This window comes from Trichosurus vulpecula, chromosome 2, assembly GCF_011100635.1.
Source record: "Trichosurus vulpecula isolate mTriVul1 chromosome 2, mTriVul1.pri, whole genome shotgun sequence".
Classification (NCBI taxonomy): domain Eukaryota; kingdom Metazoa; phylum Chordata; class Mammalia; order Diprotodontia; family Phalangeridae; genus Trichosurus; species Trichosurus vulpecula.
In genome coordinates this window covers 320846553-320860249 of record NC_050574.1, presented here as the reverse complement: position 1 = coordinate 320860249, position 13697 = coordinate 320846553, and positions in this window count along the sequence as shown.

The following is a 13697-nucleotide window of genomic DNA, read 5'->3' as shown; positions in this document are numbered from 1 at the left end:
CTATTTACACCCTGAGACAACAGAACCCAAACAATAAGCAAGTGAGGGTTGGGTGGAGACTTATTATTGGCCAATCAGGCAGAGCCACAGTAATTTAGGTTTAAAGGCATAGTCAAGTAACTCTATTTGAATCCCAATGAACTTTATCAAAGCCCGGTTTTCCAGAACTATATTTCAAGAAATCATAAATAAAAACTACATGAGACAAAAAAGTTAATCATTCCACTTTAAAAAAAAGAGCATGACAGAATAGTTTAAAATAAATAATAAAATAAAATAAAGTCTAAAAACACAAGGGGTGCTATGAGTTTGAGAGGGATGGGATTCATGAGAATGTTGGGATGTTACTTCTTTGGCAATCCAACTTTAGTTCCTTCAGATGGAACTACTTTGAGAGCTTTAAATGTTTTCTTTATCTTTCTGTGGTGTTCTAGAAGTCCTCTGCATCTTCTGAATTTTTTGTGGAGTGAAATAAAGAATGCCTCCTACTTACCTTCCTCCCCCAGGAGAGAGACTGATGAGTGATAATGGTCTACAATTTATTATGAAGAAAGAATTGAGTACTACAAGTGATCTAAAAAAGATAATCATAGAGATGAGATGAATGATCACACAGTGAGAGGAAAAGGTAAAAGACAGCCAATGTGCTTTACTGCTATCTGTGAAATGTCAAGCGATCTAGATGAGAGTCCGCATGGCACACTGTGTGGACCCCCTATAGAGGATTTACAGGAGAACATGAGCAAGAGTCATACATGATGAGAAGAGGTAGGCAGTTTGCGACCTCTACCTTCGGAGGCAACAGCCACTATCTGTGATCTATCACAGGTTCAAAGTACTTAAAAATATTGGATTTTACAAAGAAATGCCTTAAATGGTATTTTAAGTTTTTACAAATTGCAGCATGCTAGCTCAGGATTCCAAAACACTCCAGGGCTTAGAGATGCATTACTCTAAGATAACAGAGTCACCTCTAGATTTCCCTATCCAATCTAGGAATCCACAACATGACTTGGTAGTCCTGAAGAGATACTCAGACAGGCAAACCAGGGCAGGTAAAAAGCTAAGTGTAAAAGGTAGAGAGCTTTAGGGCAGTGTCAGCACTCCCTAAACTCCAAAGAACCCAAGTCTAGCAAAGCTAGAACCCCCAGGCTAGAGGAGGGCCATTCTGGAATATTCTGGGCAGATCTAAAATTGCTTTCTCTAAACAAGCTTCTCCCCTCACCATTCCCCAAACCAGTCAATGGCTGCTTAAGCCCAACTCAGGAACCTGTGGCCTCAGGACATTTGAGGTGTCCAGAGCAGCACTCTTGAAAACATGGCCTGATCCCAAGCCTAGCTTAGCTGAGTGCAGCTTGAGTGTGCTTCAGGAAGGTCCAGAATCAATACAAACAGGCCATGTGGTGAGGGCCTAGCCTAGAACAAAATCCAGGCACAGCAGTTCCTGAAGCTCACAGTGGGGACCCAGCATAGGGGTAGCCTGAACCTAGCAAATGGGGATGAGGTGAGGAAGGTTAAGGAGTCCACTGAACTTGTCTTTTTGAGTTGCCATATTTTCCAGAAACAGTGGACCCAGAGTTTACAGGGTGCTATGAATATGTCAAGGACAAATTCCCTCCCCCTCTACCCCAGCTGACATAATTTGTTGTTCGCATCCCAAACTGGACTCCCTGTGTGGCCCTGGGATGGGCACCAGTCAGTCTACACTAGCCTGGGAAATTGCTAGTAGCAGCTGGGATCCTTACTGATAAGACAACCATCCTATCTTCATAGTCTAGCAAGGAAAAAGAATGCAGCTTTTGCCTTGGCCTTGCTTGCTTGCTCCTCCCCTTTGGGAGGGGTTTTGTCCTTTTCCCACCTTGACAGCCCTTTCTCCCCTCCCATTCCATGCCCTTTTAGGTGGAGATTTCTGCTATGTCCTCCTTCCTTTGTTACAAAAATGCAAACTTCTGTAAGGATTGTAAACTCTTTGGGTTCCACATGCATGTTCATTAATCTAGTTTTCATGTAAGTTTCATGAAGCTGTGATTGCCTGTTGACAGATGGGAATGGGGAGGAGTAATAAAGGAAGGAATCCTGGTGGAGGCTTGTATGTAAGGAGGATTTTGTTATCCTTTTCAGAGGTTAGTTTCTCAGGATCCATGGCCATGTCTAGTTTCTATTTAGATCATAACTCCCAGAATAATTCCTAGAATCATAGAGATAGGTAGTCCTACTGAGACTGTGCTGTGAGATATGGGGTGACATAATGTGATATTTACTACACCTGCGCAGAGTGATGATATTGCTAAAGTTAACCTGTGAGCTTAATGTTGGCAAGATGCCTTCTTTGTTTGTTGCCATATAAAGCAAGTGGGCACAGGTCAGTGAGTGGGGAAACCATGGGGAATCAATAGCAGAACCCATGGAGGAACCCATTTGGGATTTGGGTAATGCATGTACCTGCCTCAACGACCCCACTGAGGCTTGAGGGGATTTAGGAGAGTACACAAGCTGTGCCTGTCTTGATTGACCCCACAGAGACACAGGAATAGTTGCCCACCCCACCCTTCACACTGCCCCCTGTGAGAAGTGATTAGGGAATGCCGTAGGAGTTGGTGCTCCCATTATAGGCAACTCCCTCTTTAGAAGACTAGACTAGAATAGAGAATAAATCAACCCTTCCGAAGCTGTCTTCCTGTCCTTCCTATCTGACCAGATCAAGAGTGAACCTGTTAGAGGCTGGAGTCCAAAAACTCTAGTGCCTCCTGCACGTTGTGAAACAAGGCTCCAGCAGGGAGAAGTTGTGGAGCCCTGTAATAAGAGGGAGCCCCTAAGTCAAAGCTCAGGGCTGGAGCAGCTCATTCCCTTGAAGGAAGGGCCTAATCTGGCCCAACTATACTCAGAAGTGGTTAGGTCCTGCTCACACCATTCAATTGAGGAGTTTAACTCAAACCCAGGTCCGTCTGTGAACAACCAAGGAAAACTCCAAATGCCAGGAGAAAACATCTTGATTTGATAAATACCCAGGGGATAAATTCGAAAGAGGATCACAAGCCCAAGACAAATTCAGGTAAAACCTCAGAGGAAAAAAAAGTCCTTTAATAATACCTAGGGGAAATAAAACAAGAGAGAATAGAAAGGTTAGGGAGGAAAGAATGGCAAGGAAAATTTATGCATTAGAAAAAAGACTGTGAAAAACCTCTTTCATGGAGTGAATGTTCTGAAAATTAGAGTGGTCCAAACAGAAAACAAAGACTCAAAACAAGAGATGAGAAATATCAAAACAAAATCCCCCAAACTGGAAACGGCTGTTCCTCATACAAGGCATTCCATTTCCCAATTCCAGGCATTTTCACTGGCTATCTCTCATGCTTGGAATTCTCTTCTTCCTCTTCTCTCTGTCTCCTGGCTTCCCTGGTTTCCTTCCTAAAATTCTGCATTCTACAAGAAAGCAAGGACTATCTTTTAACTTTCTTCGTATCCCCAGGGCTTAACACATCGCTGGTGATTAATAAATGTTTAATGACTGGCTAGGAGGCAGAGGTAATATACCATGAGGGTGTAAAGACAGGTTGGTGCAAGTCTATGAGAACTTTAAAAGGGAGAAAAGAAAGAGAGAAAAGAGAAAAGAAGCCTCTAGAATATGTTGAGTAGGAAAATGCAATGTATCTGATATTTGCTTAAAGAAAATCACATTGGATGCAGTGTGGATACTGATTGAACTAGGAAGAGTCCTGAAGCTGGCAGATCAATTAGACCATTGCAGTCAATTAGACAGCTGGACAGCTGTGAACAAAGAGAAGCGACTCAGAAGAAAGTGATAATTACAATGGAAAGAACAATAAAACAAAACTGAACTATGTGATTAAAATGACAAAAGAAAAAAATTAAGAAAATGCAACTTCCTACTTCCATTAGATAGTGAAGAGCTAGGGGTTTGGAATGTCGCACGTGTGTATGACTTGGTTTTGCTAAATAAAGTAGCTTAGTTTTGATGAATTTGTTGTCTCCACCCTTCTTAAAATGTTACCAGGAAATGTAAGGGAGGGAAAGGGAATATTCAAAAAGACATCAATGTTTAAAAGACATCAATGTGTAAAGGACATATAAAAATTTACCACTAGTTCAAATGAAACTAATTTAAAATGATCACCTCATGTCTCTTTTTAGAATAAAATGTTATCCCTATTAGTGCTTGCTATGAATATTTTTAGACTATTATAGCTAAAATTAATAACTATGACTAAGAAGGGGTGTTGATGAGAAAACACCAGAAGGTACTCATATTAAATTCAAATGCAGTGTTAAAAATCAAGATTTTACTCTAATTGTTTTAAAAGTTCCTTGAGATCAGGAATCCAAGAATGGTTCAACACCAAAACTATAGACTATTGTAATAAACCATACTAACAATTAAAATCACATTACTATATTAAGATACAGAAGGCCTTAGTCAAAATAGAGAAATCGTTTATAGTAACACTTCAAAGCATAAGAGGGATTTTTCCTTAAAATAATCAAAAATGTCTTTCTAAAACCAAGGAATAGCATTTGTTTTTAATGGCAAAATACTAGGAGATTTTCCAATAAGAAGAGGGTAAAGCAAGGGGTCTACAATCTCAGGTACTGTTAAAGATAGTGTAAAATTCAAGCAATAAGAAAAGGAAATTGAATAAGCACAGGCAAATATGTAGGAAGCAAAATTATCTCTATCTTCAGACAATTTAATGATTTACTTAAATGATAACACTACCGAGATTAATTTACAGAATTAGTACTAAATCAAACTACTAATGTGTTATTTTATAGGATTATTTTGCTGGGTCACATGAACAAGATGGAGACCTAGACCTTTTCTCTTATCCCCCAAACCTCTCAAACATCTACAACTCAGAAATTATTCTCCATGGGACTATTTTGTGATCTCTCCAGAATTATCAATGATTTCTTAATAGCAAACCTAATGGCCTTTTCTTTTGCATGCAACTTTGGTGTCATCCTCTATTTCTCACTCACACTCACTCCACATTATCCAATGAGCTACAAGTCTGCAAATTCTCCCTTCACAGCATCTCACATGTGTACCCTACACTCTATTCTCATAGCCACAAACCACCCTGTAGACCTTCATCACTTCATGCCTTCATATTTCATGCAATCGCTTTCTGGACAGTCTCCTTGGCCTCAAGTCTCTCCCACTGTAGTCCACTGTCTACTCAAGCAGCTAAAGTGATCTTCCTAAAACATAGTTCTGGCCATGCTATCAGCTCTGCCACCTCCACTCATTAAGTCCAGTCACTTCTTATCTTCAGAATCAAATACAAAATCTTTTGTTTAGATGTTAAAGTCCTTCACAACCTGACCCCTACCTTTCCAGCCTTCTTATACTTTACTCCCCCTTTGTACTCTGATCAAGCTACACTGATCTTTTTACTATTTCTAGCACAAGACATGTAACTGAGCTTGGAGATTCACTTCCATTTAAACTGAATAATTGTTTACATGTTGTCTTGCCAATTAGAACATGAACTTGAGAATAAGGACCTCGTTGTTATTGTTGTTTTTACTTTATATCCTCAGCCTGTAGTACAGAGTCTGGCTGACTACTGAATGCTTCAAGAGAAAGCTAGATGACCACTGCTGCTGATGTTGTAGAAGGGATTCTTAAATAGTTAAGATGAAATCTCCCATTCTTGGCAACTTTAGGATTCTGTGAAGAAAACTGTTTATACTTCTGTCGTTCTGCTATCAAAATAATAATCACCTTCTCAACTCAAATATCTACAACCTTCAAAGCAAAAGCAAAAACCCTAAACTCCAACCAATTATTAAGAGTTACTACTTTTGCTTTGAAGGACTGTTCTTTTAAGGTGTATTGAGCACTTCTCCCCTTCCTTATTCAATTACTCTGGCTATCATGCTAATTCCTCTCTGATTAAGTCATTCAGACAAAGAATGAATTCTAATCGATTATCTTTTATCAATATTCTATTTTTTAAAAAGAATTGGCTATTTTGAAGCATTCACATTAAGAAATTTTACATGGACTGAGTTGACTACTAGTATTTTTTAATATAGAATTTATTTTTCCCAATTATATGTAGAGATAATTTTTAACATTCATTTTTTAAAAACGAATTCCAAATTTTCTCCCTCCCTCCCTCCCATTTCCCCTCCCTAAGATGGCAAGCATTTGATATAGGTTATATTATGTACAACTATGTAAAATATATTTCTATATAAGCCATGTTGTGAAAGAAGAATGGAAAAAACCATGAAAGAAAAAAAAGAAAAGAAAAAATAGTATGCTTTTATCTGTATTCAGATTTCATCAGTTCTTTCTCCGGATGTGGAGAACATTTTTCATTATGAGTCTGTTGGAACTGCCTTATATCATTGTATTGCTGAGAAGAGCTAAGTCATTCAAGTTGATCATCATACAATATTGCAGTTATGGTGACTCCTAGTATTATCTAAAAAAAGAAATGACTAGCCTGGTTTTTTTTTTAATATTTAGTTTTCAAGTTTTAAAAATAGCTAAGATAAAACTGTAGGTAGCATACTAGACAAATGTTTTAAAATTAAATGTAGGGGCAAAAATGATGAAATTTAGAAGAAAATAAGTATCTTTGTAATAGACTGTTTAAGCATACTATGACTGAAGTGTTGCCTGTATTTTTTCCTTAAATTTTCTTAGGTTGAATTTTACTGGGTTTTGGAGAGGGTAGAATATGGTTGAAGAAGTTTATAATCCCACTGAAAAAACAACTCTACTTGAGAGTTCTCCAAGTGAATGGTCCTAAGTAGCAATGTTTAAAACCTTTGGAGAATAAAAGACAACAATTATGATTGTGATGTGTCTAAACAATAGTCAGCTACTCCCAACTCTATTCTTCAGTCTCTGGATGTCCCAGCTCCTCCCCAACAGCTTTCTCACTGGGTGATACTCCCACCTTGTGGTCCTCTCTTCTGATTGGCGAGTCCCATTTTCACCAGACGCCTAGACCACATTTGTTTCATTCCAAACTCCAGTCCTGACTCAGTGGACTTTTCCTCAAAAGCGCTGATCCACCAGAACATTTTCCCCTATCCCACTTCCCTTTCCATCTACTTTTTACGAGCAGTCTTCCCCAATTAGAATTTGAGATCCTTGGCAACTAGGTGAAGCAACGGATATAATGGAGGGCCTAGAGTCAGGAAGACTCATCTTCTTGAGTTCAAATCTGACCTCTGACACTTACTAACTGTTCGAACCTGAGCAAGTCACGTAACCCTGTCTGCCTCAGTTTCCTCATCTGTAAAATGAGCTAGAGAAGGAAATGGAAAACCACTCCAGTATTTTGGCTAAGAAAACTCCAAATGGAGTCACAAAGTGTCAGACACAACTGAAAATAACTGAACAACATACTCCAGTACCTGACACATAGTAATACTTAATAAATGCTCTATTTCTCTATCTCAGATCTGTAGACAATACCACTCTGAAGGCAGAAAGTGAAGAAGAATTAAGAAGCCTCTTGATGAGGGTGAAAGAGAAGAGTATAAAAGCTAGCTTGAAGCTTAACAGCAAAAAACTAGGATCTTGGCAACATCACTTCCTGGCAAACAGAGAGAGAAGAAAGAGAAGCAGTGTCAGATTTTATATTCTTGGGCTCAAAGATCATTGCAGACAGCAACTACAGCCATGAAATTTAAAAGACACTTGCTCATTGGAAGTAAAGTATGGCAAATCTGGACAGCATACTAAAAAGCAGAAACATGTCCTTGCCAACAAAGGTCTGTATAGTCAAAGCTATGGTTTTTTCAGTAGCAATGTATGGCTGGGAGAATTAAGCTATAAGGAAAATTAAGCACCACAAAATCGACACTTTCAAACTGTGGTGCTGGAGAAGACTTTTGAGAAGTCCTTGGACAGCATGGAGATCAAATCAAATCAGTCAAAATTTAAAGAAATTAATTAAGGTTATTCACCGGAAGGCCAAATACTGAAGCTGAAACTGAAATACTCTGGCCACATGATGAGAAGACAGGACTCACTGGAAAAGACCCTAATGTTGCGAAAGACTGAAGGCAGAAGGAAAAGGGGACAGCGGAGGACCTAAATCGATGGATAGATTCTATCATGGAAACAAAGAACATGAACTTGGACAGACTTCAAAAGATAGTGGAGGATAGTCCATGAAGTCACAAAGAGTCAGACATGATTGAACAACTGAACAACAAAAATCTCCCTGAGTATAATAGAACTCCCTCTTTTCTAAACTTCTAATGTATGCCTTACAATGCAGCACTATTTTAATTAAGCCTTTGTGATATTTGTTATTATTTCATGTTTGTTAGTTCTGTTTCTTCAGTGAGATTATAAACTTCTTCAACCATATTTTACCCCCTCCTAAACCCAGTAAAATTCAACCTAAAAAATCTAAGGAAAAATACAAGCAACACTTCAGTCACAGTATGCTTAAACAATCTATTACAAAGATATAAACTGAATGTTGGAAAAGATAATTTACATTCACAAGCTGCTACTTTACTAGCACATGACAGATTTTAGTATGAGAAAAATACAAAAGAAACATACTTGCAATCATTTGTTTTGATTTGTAATCCCTCTTCATAAAGTGCTCATTTATACCAAAAAAATTGTTTGTAAGACCACAATAAACCAAAAGTGTAAAATAAGAAACCTAAGGATCTTTATAACATTGAGCTTAAGTGCCAAATTTATGTTGTCCCTACTCCCCCACTCAAACAGACATCCCTACCTTCCTATCCCCAAGAAAATAATTGTCATAAAATGCTACTACAAGTTCTAATTTCTGTCTTAACCTGTTTTTAAATTCTAACTTAACGTATCAAATAATCTCATCTAAAGAATTCATCTGAGAAAAAGTATTGAGTATATCAGGCTTGGTATTCATTTTTAAGAATAGTTTATTTTTTTTCAATTAACAAGCATTTAAAAAAAATTAATCAGTCCTTCCCATTACTTCACCAACCCACCTCCATCCACATTAAGAAAAAAAAAATTTGAATCAGAAAAATAAATACCTCAATACACTGCTGAACAGTCTGGCAAAAGAAATTTTTTCATTATTGTTATTCAGTTGTGTAACTCAAGATACATGGTGATATTTTTCACCCTAGATATTTCAGGGCACAAGAGTTATGGCTAGCATTAAGAAGGCCAAATCTCAGTAATTTGTGAAAAGTTAAGAGATGAGGAGGAAATATGACTCTAAGAAAGAAAAATAAAGATTAAGGGAAACTTATCTTACAGTTAATGTTAACAAATTGAATCCCATTTAAACTGGGTTTAAATACTTGGTTCAATGAGACTTTTCTCAGAGGGTCACCTGGTCCAACACAGGCTCAAAAAGGTTAAGTGACTTTGTATGTCCAGGATGTAAACTATTAACATGACAAAAACATGCTACCTACAGCTGAAAAATCTCAGATAGAAGCAGAAGCCAGGAATACTAAGATAAAGTAAAAGCTAAATAAATTAAACTATGTGATTGAGTTTTATTTTCCCTCATTTCATAGTAAGCTCTTTAAGGGCTGTAATTATGTAATCACAGTACTGGAAGGGAACTTATTTTAGGATAATCCACTCATTGAAATTCAGTGACTTGCCCAGGGTCTTTAAGGTTGGAGGAGTCTTATTCATTTGTAATCTCCTAGAGAATACAACTGTTTAATAAATATTTGTTGTTTGCTTGTAAAGATGACCTTCAAAACCAAGGATTAAGAAGGAAAATAGCAATTGAAAATGACTTACAAAGGAAATAAAACTGTACAGAGACAAGTGAAGAAAAACTTAATAACAAATCAGAGATTTGAATGCTTACTTGAAAGTCTATGGGAACCAAGTCACACATACTAAAATTTCTTGAAGGATTTAGTTTCAGACACTTATTTTAAACCGATCTGGATCTGAAGTACAATATACGTCACTGCCCATAAGGGGATCTGACACTCAAGAGTGTAAATTTTTCAAGTTTCCAAGAATTTTATGAACAATAAAGAATAAAATACCACAGACTCATTTCATCTTATACCTATACCTATAATTGAATAGGACAGAAATAAACACTCCACTAAATAATGACATTTAAGTGTAACCCAGATTTCAGGCCTAGACCATTTTGAAGTCGGTCAACAAAAATTTATCAAGCACATGCTGTGCGCAGGGCACTTCGCTAAACACTGGAGATATAAGAGGCATAAAAAAAAAAAGTCCCAGGCCTCAAGTTGTTCACAATCTAATGCAGGGACATAAAAGGAAGCTGAGGGGAGCTGGTGTAAAGGGAGTACCTGAGGGAATGATGAAGTCCTGCATCAGAGGTGGGGAAATAATCCGAGGAGGTGTGAGCTAGAGGGTTGATTTCATCTTACAGAAGGGCTATCTAAAGATCATGAAGTCCAGGAGCACAGCCTGGTTAGGTAAATGTCCTGGGTTCCCTCCTTAAGTGGTGAAAGATCTGGGAAGTGCTGTCTCACGTCCAACCTCTCCAATCAAAAGGAGGGACCCCAGGGGCTATAGATACTGAGGTGGTGTGGAAACCAACAGGGATTGTCTTCAGGTGAAGACAAAAAAACTCAGCAGGAACTCTTGACCCCTTGAGGACCTGGGGCATCTGGCCTGTTTACTCATCTGTAGCATGGGAAATACGAAGTAGGGAGCATTGTGTGGACCAGAAAGCAAGGTTTAGTTGACAGAGCAGTGGATTTGGAGGCAAATGACCCAGCTTCAAGTAAGTACTGCCTCTACTATTTACTTACCTGTTTGATTTCAGGTGAATCAGTTAGCCTCTTAGTTTCCTCATCTGTAAAATGGGAAACTTGGACTAGCAGCTAAGGTCCCTCTTCCAACAATCTACAATATCGTGGGTCTATGTATACTGATGAAGGGTAACAACAATGGTCATCACACTGTAATGTATTGTGACTTTAAAAATTGATGTTATGGGGCAGCTAGGTGGTGCAGTGAGTAGAGCACCAACCCTGGAGTCAGGAGGACCTGAGTTCAAATACGGCTTCAGACACTTGACACACTTACTAGCTGTGTGACCTTGGGCAAGTCACTTAACCCCAATTGCCCTGCCTTTCCCCCTCCAAAAACAAAACAAAACAAAAAAAAATGATGTTATTTCTTGTGGGGACTGGCTCAGATTGTTTATGAAAACGAATGTATATGCAATGAACATAAAATGGCTTCTGGCAAGGGGGTGTGGTCCACAAGTGTGGTGGGGACACAACTACATATACTCTGTAGCACATATAAACTCAATACAGGTAACTGAGATTTGACTAGGGGTCCAGATTCAGTAATACAATCGTTCTAACATTTAATATATGTTTTTTGAATTAAATTGAAACAACTACAAACAATCATCAATCACCTATTTGCTGTTCCTTTAAGTTTGGTCCTTCACCCCTGCCTTGGCACAGGCTCTCTTCCAAGCCTGGAATGCCTGCTCACCTCTACACCTTTTGGATTTCCAGGACTCCTTCAAGCTTAGCTCTTGTTCTAGCTCCTTTGAGAGATGTCACTCTTCCCATCCCAGCTTCCCTGGATAGGGGCTGCGAGCAAGAAAAGGAAGAGAAAGGAGAAGTATAGTTTCCAGAATAAGGAAGCAATAGTATCACTGTACTCTGCCCTCATCAGACCTAAGTGTCACGGTTAAGGGAAGACACTGATAACCTGGAAAAGTTATGAGAGGAAGGCAAACAAGATAAGGAAGAGTCTTCAGTCCATGTCCTATAAGATTACTTGAAAAGACTGGGTGTGTTTGGCTTGGAGCAGACTCAAGGGAAGCGGGAAATATGTCCTCTAGTATCTGGAGAGCTATTATGTGGAGGAGCTATTAGACTCCTTCTGTTTGGCCCTGGGGCAGAACGAGGAACAATGTGTAGAATCTGAAAAAAAATAAATTTAGGCTTGCTATCTGGAAAAACTTCCTAACTATCAGAACAGTCCATAAATATAATGGCCTGTCCATAGAAGTGATGGATTCTCCCTCTTTCAATGTCTTCAAGCACAGGCTGGATGGCCATTTGTCAGGTATGAAATAACAGATATTTATTAGATTGTACTGGAAGATGGTCACTGGGGTCCCTTCCAACTATCAAATTCTATGACTTCATGGATCTATGATACAATCTATTAAGAGAGATAACATACAGACATCTAAAATAAGAGGACAAGGCCTGGATATGTTCTTTTGAGGGGGAAACATAAGCAGCTGGAGAGGGGGTGTCAGGAAAGGCCTCACATAAGAGGTAACACGTGCTTTGAGTACTGAAGAATGTTGAGACTTCTAAAAGAAAGAATAAAGGAGGAAATACATTCTAGACATGAGGATCAATTTGCACAAAGGCAAAGATACTAGAGATAGAGTATCATGTATGGACAAACACCAAGAGGACTAGTTTGGACCATACCATGCACAAAGGGGGGTAACGTATACTAAACCTGGAAAGGGAGGATTGGATCAGGTTGAAAAGGACCTTAAATGCAAAACAGATTAGTTTTCACTTATTTATTTATTTAGAGCATTATGGTTCTCTGAATTCTATATTTTATTATTTAATATTTTTAGTTTTCAGCTTTGATTTCCACAAGATTTTGAGCTACAAAATTATTCTCCATTTCTACCCTCCCCCCCACTCCAAGATGGCATATATTCTGATTGCCCCATTTCCCAGTCTGTCCTCCCTTCTGTCACCCCACTCCCCCCCATTCCCTTCCCCCTTACTTTCTTGTAGGTCAAGATAGATCTCTATGCCCCATTGCCTTATTTCCCAGTTGCATGCAAAAACAACTTTTTTTTTGAACATCTGCTTTTAAAACTTTGAGTTCCAAATTCTCTCCCCTCTTCCCTCCCCAAGAAGGCAAGCAATTCAACATAGGTCACACGTGTATCATTATGCAAAACCCTTCCACAACACTCATGTTATGAAAGACTAACTATATTTTGCTCCCTCCTATCCTGTCCCCTTTTATTCAATTTTCTCCCTTCACCCTGTCCCTTTTCAAAAGTGTTTCCTTTGGATTACCTCCTCCCTCTATCTGCCCTCCCTTCTATCATCCCCCCTTTTTCATCCCCTTACCCCTACTTTCCTGTGGGGTAAGATACCCAATTGAGTGTGTATGGTATTCACTCCTCAAATCAAATCTGATGAAAGCAAGATTCATTCATTCCCCCTCACCTGTCTCCTCTTCCCTTCCAACAGAACTGCTTTTTCTTGTCACTTTTATGGGACATAATTTACCCCATTCTATCTCTCTCTCTCTCCCTCTCTCAATATATTCCCCTCTTATCCCTTAATTTGATTTTTTTTTTGGATATCATCCCTTCATATTCAACTCATCCTGTGCCCTCTGTCTACATATATGTATATTCCCTTCAACTACCCTAATACTGAGAAAAGTCTCACATGAGAATACAGTTCAACTTTGGTAAGTCCCTTATGATTTCTCGTTCTTGTTTACCTTTTCATGCTTCTCTTGATTCTTCTATTTGAAAATCAGATTTTCTATTCAGCTCACTGAGGAAGCTTGAAAGTCCTCTATTTTATTGAAAATCCATATTTTGCCTTGGAGCATGATACTCAGCTTTGCTGGGTAGGGGATTCTTGGTTTTAATCCTAACTCCTTTGACCTCCGGAATGTCATATTCCAAGCCCTTCAATCCCTTAATGTAGGAGCT